The following is a 9,592-nucleotide window of genomic DNA, read 5'->3' as shown; positions in this document are numbered from 1 at the left end:
AGGATCTTCTTTAACTGATGGAGTGTGGATGTGCTCCAAGAACACGTCACTGGGAATAGCTTCTCTCTTGGAGCCTATCTTTGCCAAATCATCAGCCGCTTGATTCTTCAGTCGGGGTATATGATGGAGCTCTAACCCCTCAAATTTCTTCTCAAGCTTTCTCACTGCATTACAGTATCCACTCATGGCTGGGCTTCTAACGTCCCACTCCTTCATCACCTGATTGACCACCAAATCTGAGTCGCCATAAACCATCAGGCGACAGACGCCGAGTGAAATGGCCTTGCGCAACCCATATAAAAGCGCTTTGTATTCTGCTTCATTATTGGAGGAATCGAAGTGGATCTGGAGCACATATCTGAGCTTATCTCCTCGAGGGGAAACCAATACTACCCCAGCACCGGAACCATTTAACATTTTAGAGCCATCAAAGAACATGGTCCAATGCTCCGAGTGAACTTGAGTCGGCTGTTGTTGTTCAATCCACTCGGCAAGGAAATCTGCTATTGCTTGGGACTTAATGGCTTTGTTTGCCTCAAATTTGATATCAAGGGGAAGGAGTTCAATCGCCCATTTCGCCACTCGACCAGTTGCATCTCTGTTGTGCAGAATCTCTAACAGTGGGGCGTTGCTGACGACTGTAATGTAATGATCAAAGAAATAATGAGCAACCTTCTTCGTGGTCATGTAGATTCCATACACAATCTTCTGATAGTGAGGGTATCTTTGCTTCGATGGGGTTAACACTTCGGAAAGATAATATACTGGGTGTTGAACTTTGAAGGCTTTCCCTTCTTCTTCCCGCTCGACCGTAAGTACTGTACTGACGACTTGTCCTGTGGCTGCAATGTAAAGCAACAGAGGCTCTTTGCTGATTGGAGCAGCAAGCACCGGCTGGGTGGAGAGCAGAGCTTTTAACTCGGCAAACACTGCATCAGCTTCTGGAGTCCACTCGAACTTGTCTGACTTCTTCATCAGTTGGTAAAGAGGCAATGCCTTTTCACCGAGGCGAGAGATGAATCGACTTAATGCGGCCAAGCATCCAGTAAGCTTCTGGACATCGTGCACACGCACAGGGCGTTTCATTCGGAGGATGGTGCCAACTTTTTCCGGGTTAGCATCGATTCCTCGCTCTGAAACGAGAAAACCGAGTAACTTTCCACCAGGAACTCCGAATGTGCATTTTGATGGATTAAGCTTGATATCATATCTCCTGAGATTGGCAAATGTTTCAGCGAGGTCAGTCAACATGTCGGAACCCTTTCATGACTTGACCACAATATCATCCATGTACGCTTCCACATTCTGACTGATCTGAGTGAGTAAACACTTTTGAATCATCCTCATGAACGTGGCTCCGGCATTCTTGAGGCCGAATGGCATGGTGACATAGCAGAAGCACCCGAATGGAGTGATGAAAGCTGTTTTGATCTCATCAGGTCCGTACAGAATAGGTGTCTAAAAAAGACAATCTCTCACATCCCACAGTCGAGTCGACAATTTGGTTGATGCGAGGGAGAGGAAAATGATCTTTTGGGCAGGCCCGATTGATATGTTTGAAATCAATGCACATGCGAAGTGAATTGTCCTTCTTGGGGACCATGGCAACATTGGCGAGCCACTCGGAGTGGTAAATTTCTCGGATAAACTCCGCTGCCAGGAACCGAGCTACCTCTTCGCCAATGGCCTTTCTCTTTTGGATGGCGGACCGTCAAAGATGCTCCTTCACAGGTTTCATCTTTGGGTCGACTCGTAGGCGGTGCTCAGCCAGCCCCCTGGGAACACCCGGCATGTCAGCAGGCTTCCATGCGAAGATGTCCCAGTTCTCACGAAGGAACTGGATGAGCGCTTCTTCCTATTTAGAGTCGAGTGTTGTGGAAATAAGAGTAGGAGCAGCATTGGGGTCAGTCGGGTGGATATGAACCGGCTTGGTCTCACCAGACGACTGGAACGCTGATTCGGTGGCAGGCTTCTTGGCTCGCAACAAATCACTTGGGTCTGCGGTTTTCTGATATCCCTGCAGTTCTACCACCGACATCTGAGGATCAGCTATCTTCGAGCCTTTCTGAAAGCACTCTTCTGCCTTTTTCCGATTGCCAGTGATGGTGATCACCCCTTTGGGACCAGGCATCTTCAACTTGAGGTATATGTAACATGGTCGAGCCATGAATCGAGCGTAGGCTGGTCTGCCTAAAATGGCATGATAAGTGCTCTGGAAATCCACGACTTCAAATGTTAAATTTTCTTTGCGGAAATGCTTCGAATCGCCGAAGATCACATCGAGGGCTATTTGGCCGAGTGACTCAGCTTTCTTAGGAATGACTCCATGGAAACTCATGTTGCTGGAACTGAGTCCGGACATCAGAATGCCCATTCCCTTTAGCGTCTCCGCATACAGTATATTCAATCCACTGCCTCCATCCATCAGTACCTTAGTCAGTCAAGTGCCTTCGATGACGGGGTCGACCACCAAAGCTTGCTTCCCAGGGGTGGCTATGTGCGTCGGATGATCGGACTGGTCGAATGTGATGGCAGTCTGAGACCATTTCAGATAACTGGGCGTTGCAGGAGCAACCATATTCACCTCACGGTTGATAACTTTCAGTCGACTTTTTCTCTCAACATCAGCAAAAATCATCATCGTGGAATTGACATGGGGATATTCTTCATCACTGCCCTCTTTGTCCTCAGCCTTGTCCGACTCCTTCTCCTTATCCTTGTACTGTTTTCCTTGAAACTACTGGATTAAGAGCCAGCACTGACGAGTGGTATGCTTTGGGTAGATGAAGTTACCGTCTTCATCTTTTTTTGTGTGGATATGGCATGGCAGGTCCATCACATCGTTCCCTTCTTTGTATTTCACTTTCTTGGGGTTCCAAGATCCTTTGGGTTTCCCTTTGAACTTGCCCTGAGTCACGGCCAAGGCTTCTCCAGGAGCAGCGGGTTCGGCTTTCCGTTTCTGCTTCCGACTGGAATTTCCTTTTTCCGACTGGCTTGGCTTGTATTTACCACTCCGGAGTCGATCTTCTTCTTCACCATTGGCATATTTGGTGGCGATCTCCATCATTCGACTCAGGGTCATGTCTCCGGTCCGACCAAACTTCAAACTCAATTCTCTGTTCTTAACACCTTCCTTGAAGGCACATACTGCTTGGTGATCAGATACATTTTCCACTGTATGATGCAACATGATCCACCTCTAGATGTAGTCTCTCAAGGTCTCATTCGACTTTTGCACGCAAACTTGCAGCTCGGTCAATCCTGCTGGTTGTTTGCAAGTTCCTTCGAATGTCCTGACAAACACTCGGGCGAGATCCTCCCAAGTGTAAATGCTTCTAGGCGCCAGTTGATTCAGCCAAGCTCTGGCCGAGCCCTCCAGCATGAGCGGTAGGTGTTTCATGGCCACCTCATCGTTGCCACCGCCAATCTGAACAGCCACTCGGTAGTCCTCAAGCCAAGTATCGGGCTTGGACTCACCGGTGAACTTACTCACCCCAGTCGCCAACCTGAAGTTGGGAGGGATCACTGCGGCCATGATGGCTCTGCTAAAACACTCTAGCCCTGAAACATGAACCCTGCTGCTGGTGGGCGCGTCTCTGTCATGGCTTTCACGGTGAGCTCTGTTCCGGTCGACCAGACCTTGCATGATAATGGATCTCGCATCAAAGCCTGGTTCCCTGGGGTCGACCGGAGCTCTTCGGCCAACACTGTGCTGGCGTCTGTCGTCTTGTTGTCGAGGGACGTGAGACCCACCCCTTGGGGGAGGAGTGGGCACTCGACGCCGATCATCGCGATCGAATCGGTCATCATATGGATCACGCCGACCCCCACGTCCCTCACGCCGCGGAGGCGATCTGGGGCTGTGAGCCGACTGAACAGTATTCCCAGCGAGAGATCGACTGTGAATCCCATTACGCGACTGTGATGCGGCTGAATTCTGATCTCCCGCTGCCCGGAGCAAATCCCTGATTTGCATCAAGCCTCTGCCAGCCTCTGATTGAGAGGGATGAATCGACTCCGCTATCCGGGCCGCAGCTGTTAAATTCTGAATTGGGGTTCGGTATACCTGAGTCGTTGACGGAAAGAGTTGACGTCGACTGGAGTCTGGAACTCGTTGCCGCGCCCGCTCGTCGAGTGCTCGCTGGAGGTTCTCCAGTCGAGTGCGCTCAGCCAAGTTGGCTAAACGCGCATCCTCCAAGGCACGAGCCTCGGGGGTTTCTCCTATGATGGGAGTATGCAGAGCATCCATATTCCGGCGGCGAAGCTCTTCTCTTTGCAGAGAAGTAAGTGGCTCGGGTTGATATTCCTCATGGACTTGTGCGGGGTCGCCTCCACCGTCCGTTCCATCGGTGCGGGGGAAGCCGGGAGGACTACGAGGCCCGTTGACCATCAAGACCTCCGCCGCTGGGTCACTACTGTCGCATTCGGATGCGGTCTCTACGGAGCCAGTCGACAGATCGAATAGGCCGTAGAGAGATTCGTCGAGCTCGATCGCCGCGACTTGGGTGGTGGCTGATTGGCGGGCCACTGCGTGTTTCAGCCACCGCTGAAGCCTCGACCTACCAGAACGCTTGCGCTGGCGGGAGACAGGGGGCAAGGACGATGCAGGAGTCGACCGATACGGGGCCGACGGTTGCCGCAGCAGGACGCCGCGAACACATGCGCGAAAGTGTGTTGCCCCGCGGACGGGAAGCGCGTCGATGTCGAGTGGAGCCTCCTGGAGCCAAGCGGAGTCGTCAGCGATGAACGTGAGCACGCCGAGACGGATCTTGCGGCCCTCGACCAGAACTCCGCCAGAAACCATGATGAAGGCGATCGGAACAATTGCAACTTCTCCAATAAACCGCTAAGACACCTGCCCCACGGTGGGCGCCAACTGTCGTGGTACTAAGACTGACAGTAAAATGGGGGGTAGGTATGGAGAGGCAAGATCCTAGCTATGGAGGAGTTGTACGCACAGGAGTTTTACGAGTTCAGGCCCTTCTTGGAAGAAGTAACAGCCCTACATCTCGGAGCCCGGAGGCGGTCGACTGGATTACAAGTGTATGGGTTACAGGGGTGCGAACCCTTTACACTGAGGAGGGGGGTGGCTTATATAGAGTTCGCCAGACCCCTCCGATCCTCAGTTATGCAGGGTTTAAAGTACATTAAGACAGGGGGTTACTGGTAACGCCCACATAAAGTGCTATGAAGACTATTAAAGCTACTTAATGACAGACCATTGCGTGCTGAGTGACTTTAGGTCTCCTGGCCGTCGAGTGGTTAGCTTCGTGGTCGAGTGGTTATCTTGATTGTCGAGTGTCCTTGAGTTCGTCGAGTGGAGTCCCTCTTGGTCGACTGGAAGGTAGCTTCTTCTAAAGATGTCCTTGGGTAGGGTATTTTAGACAGGTCCATGACCCTACCCTAGGTACATGATTTCATCAACCCTAGCCCCCTCTGGTGTCTATATAAACCGGAGGGTTTAGTCCGTAGGATAACAACAATCATAATCATAGGCTAGCTTCTAGGGTTTAGCCTCTACGATCTCGTGGTAGCTCAACTCTTGTAATACTCATATCATCAAGATCAATCAAGCAGGAAGTAGGGTATTACCTCCATCGAGAGGGCCTGAACCTGGGTAAACATCGTGTCCCCTGTATCCTATCACCGTTAGCCTTAGACGCACAGTTCGGGACCCCCTACCCGAGATCCGCCGGTTTTGACACTGACATTGGTGCTTCCATTGAGAGTTCCACTATGTCGTCGCGGTAAGGCTTGATGGCTCCTTCAGTCATCTTCAATGACGCGGTCTAGGGAGAGGTTTTCCTTCCTAGACAGATCTTCGTATTCAGCGGCTTCGTACTGCGGGCCAACTCGCTTGGCCATTTGGAGTAGATCGATAGCTATGCCCCTGGCCATCAGGTCAGGTTTGGAAGCTTGAACTATACTGCCGACATCCGCGGAGACTTGACCTTCGACGGATTCGAGCCCATGTCAGGTGCGTCGAACGGTCACGACAGGCATGACTTTGATCTGCCATCGGACAATGTTTGGGAGATCGCGCCTGCGGCGGCGCCGAGAATCAATCTGGAGCAGATCGTGCCTTCCGAGGACGGGTGGACGGACCCCGCCACGGAGGCCGCACACTCCTCGGCCTTGGAGCCGAACACTGACCCCACCTCCCATGAGGTCGGTATTGTCGGACCTCCGGACTCGTCTCCGGCTACAGGATCCGAACCGCGTACCTCCGTGCCTATCGAATCTGATTGGGCACCGGTCATGGAGTTCACCTCCGCGGATATCTTTCAGGACTCGCACTTCAGTGATATGCTAAACTCATTAAAGTGTCTCTCCTTGTCAGGAGACTCCTGGCCGAACTATGTTCGGCTCGAGTGGGAAGCGGGCGACGAAGAAATCCGTTCCCCACCCACCACCCACTTAATAGCCACTGTCGATGACTTAACCGACACGCTCGATTTCGACTCCGAAGACGTCGATGGTATTTACGACGACGTAGGAGAGGAACAGGAACCACCGCCCACTGGGCGCTGGACTGCCACCTCATCATATGATTTATACATGGTGGACACGCCAAAAGAAGGCGATGGTGATGATGCAACGAAGGATGATCCCCTCGATAAGACACCAAAGCGACGACGTAGGCGACGCTCTAAATCCCGCCACAGTAAAAACAGCGACAACAGCGCAAGAAAGAATAATACCCCGGTCAACTCCAAAGGAAACGATGACCCCATGGACCCAGCGATGGAGCAGGATGAGCCACGGGACGGTGAACATAGTCCGGAGCCGACGCCAGATGACACCGATCCCGAGGGTAAAATTAATCAATCTGTCTCCGAAGAGGAGAACAGTCCGGACGATGATACACTCATCATCCCAGAAAAACACTTGGAACAAGAGAACCTCCACAGAAGGCTTATTGCCACTGCGAGGAGCCTAAAGAAGCAAAAACAAAGGCTTAAGGCCGCGCACAACACGCTCAACCGCAGATGGAATAAAGTGCTTGACACTGAAGAGAAATACAGTGGCGATCGTCACACAAAGAGCTATCCAAAGCGCAAGCTGCTGCCCGAATTCGACGACGAGGCCATAGAGCCCATTCAGCCAAAAACGGCTGATAAGCTGGACCGACCACCCCGTGGCCGCGATAGAATGGCTAATGATGCCGCACACAAGTCCACACATGATTTACGCGAGCTCCTGGACAAAAAGTCTGATATGGCTAGGTCCATCTATGGATCTAGGAAGCACGCTTTGGCACAGGATCAGAGCTACCAAAATGATCACATTGATCAAATACCAGCCAAGAATCAGAACCGAACACAACAACCGTCGACAGCATGCCACAACACGTCGAAATACAGGGGTGCTGCACACCCCCTATGCTTCAGTGACGAGGTGCTAGATCATGAATTCCCGGAAGGATTTAAACCCGTGAATATAGAGGCATATGACGGAATGACATACCCTGGGGTCTGGATTGAGGATTCTATCCTTCACATTCATATGGCCCATGGAGATGATCTCGACGCCATTAAATACCTACCCTCAAGTTGAAAGGACCAGCTCGTCACTGGTTGAAAAGCCTCCCCGAAAACTCAATTGGAAGTTGGGAAGAACTTGAGGATGCTTTTAGGGTCAATTTTCAAGGGACCTATGTCCGACCTCCGGATGCAGACGACCTAAGTCACATAGTTCAACAGCCCGGAGAGTCAGCCCGAAAACTTTGGAACAGATTGCTTACTAAGAAGAATCAAATCGTCAACTTCCAGGACGCCAAATCCTTAGTGGCATTCAAGCACAGTGCCCGGGACGAATGGCTTGCCAGACACCTCGACGTGGAAAAGCCGAGGACAATGGCAGCCTTAACAAGCCTCATGACCCGCTTTTGCACGGGCGAGGACAGTTGGCTGGCCCATAGTAGCACCAGCAACCCAGGCACATCCGAAGTCAGAGATGACAACGGGAAGCCACGACGCAATAAAAACAAGCATCGAAACAATGAAAACAGCCTAGATAACACAACGGTAAATGCCGGATTCAGGGGCTCTTGACCTGGTCAATGGAAGAAGCCATTTAAAGGCATCAGAGATGGACCGTCTAGCCTAAATAAGATTCTAGACAAATTATGTCAGATTCATGGCACCCACGAAAAACCTGCAAATCACACCCACGGAGAGTGTTGTGTCTTCAAGCAGGCCGGCAAGCTAAATGCCGAACAGAAGGGGAGGGAGACGCCATGTGAGGACGAGGATGAGACTCGCTAGCCGAACACTGGGGGACAGAAAAAATTCCCACCAGAATTCAAAACAGTGAATATGATTTACGCAACTCACATTCCAAAGAGAAGGCGCAAACACGCACTCCGAGACGTATACGCTGTGGAGCCCGTCGCCGCCAAATTCAATCCCTGGTCGGCTTGCCCTCTCACCTTTGACCGCAGGGATCATCCGACTAGTATCCGACACGGAGGATCGGCTGCCTTGGTTCTCGACCCAATAATTGATGGATACCATCTCACTCGAGTCCTTATGGACGGCGGCAGTAGCCTTAACCTGATATATCAGGACATTGTCCGCAAAATGGGGATAGACCCGTCAAGAATCAGCCAAAGCAACACTATCTTTAAAGGAGTGATACTAGGCGTCGAGGCCCACTGCACGGGCTCTCTAGTACTAGAGGTTGTATTCTGTTCTCCCGACAACTTCAGAAGCGAAGAACAAATCTTCGACATCGCTCCATTCCGAAGAGGCTATCACGCACTACTCGGAAGAACGGCCTTCGCTCGTTTTAATGCAGTACCGTACTACGCCTATCTTAAACTTAAGATGCCCGGTCCATGTGGCGTCATCACTGTTAGTGGAAATACAGAGCGTTCCTTACGTGCGGAAGAATATGTGGCGGCTATAGCAGCCGAACACTGAGCGGTCCCTCCAACCAGAATAAAAGATCGGTCGTCAAGACCACAGACACTGTTAGACGAGTCCGACGCTCCACCAAATGTAATAGCCCAGCTGGGATATCCCCATAGATGGTGCTAGGGACTGCTCGCAAAAAAAAAGAAGCCAATAGTTTGGCTAGACCCTATCAATACAATAATATATTGCATTTTCATGGTTCATTCAGATTAACCAACTCCTCGCACGAAGTCTTTCACCTCGGTTTTTCCTTTTTTACAGATGATCATCGTGCTACACCCTTCCAGGATACGACACAACGGAGATAAAGGCGCAGACATGCAGCAGGGCCCCGCTCAAAGGTTTCTCTTTAGATTAAGACCATGTGTAAACCTTTTTAATGTCTCTTGTTGCTTCTTCCCCTCCGGAAACTTGATACAACTGGGAGGGATACTGGCGTTTTCGGCATTTTTGTCACACCAGACTAATGCACATACCTGGAAACTCAGGGCTTATTATCGAGGGCATTATTCAGCCCAGTATATGTTGTAAAGTCCGAATACCTTAGGGAGTGTTCGGCGTCGCGAGTTTGGCCTTATATGTATCAACTCCGAATCATGTCTTTTGTCAAATGTTGGGTTTGCCCGACTCCCGTGTTTTGCTACCTTACGTTCCGTTCTATTGGCTAAGGCGGC

This window comes from Triticum dicoccoides, chromosome 7B (genome assembly GCF_002162155.2).
Source record: "Triticum dicoccoides isolate Atlit2015 ecotype Zavitan chromosome 7B, WEW_v2.0, whole genome shotgun sequence".
NCBI lineage: Eukaryota > Viridiplantae > Streptophyta > Magnoliopsida > Poales > Poaceae > Triticum > Triticum dicoccoides.
Note: the sequence above shows the minus strand (reverse complement) of the source record.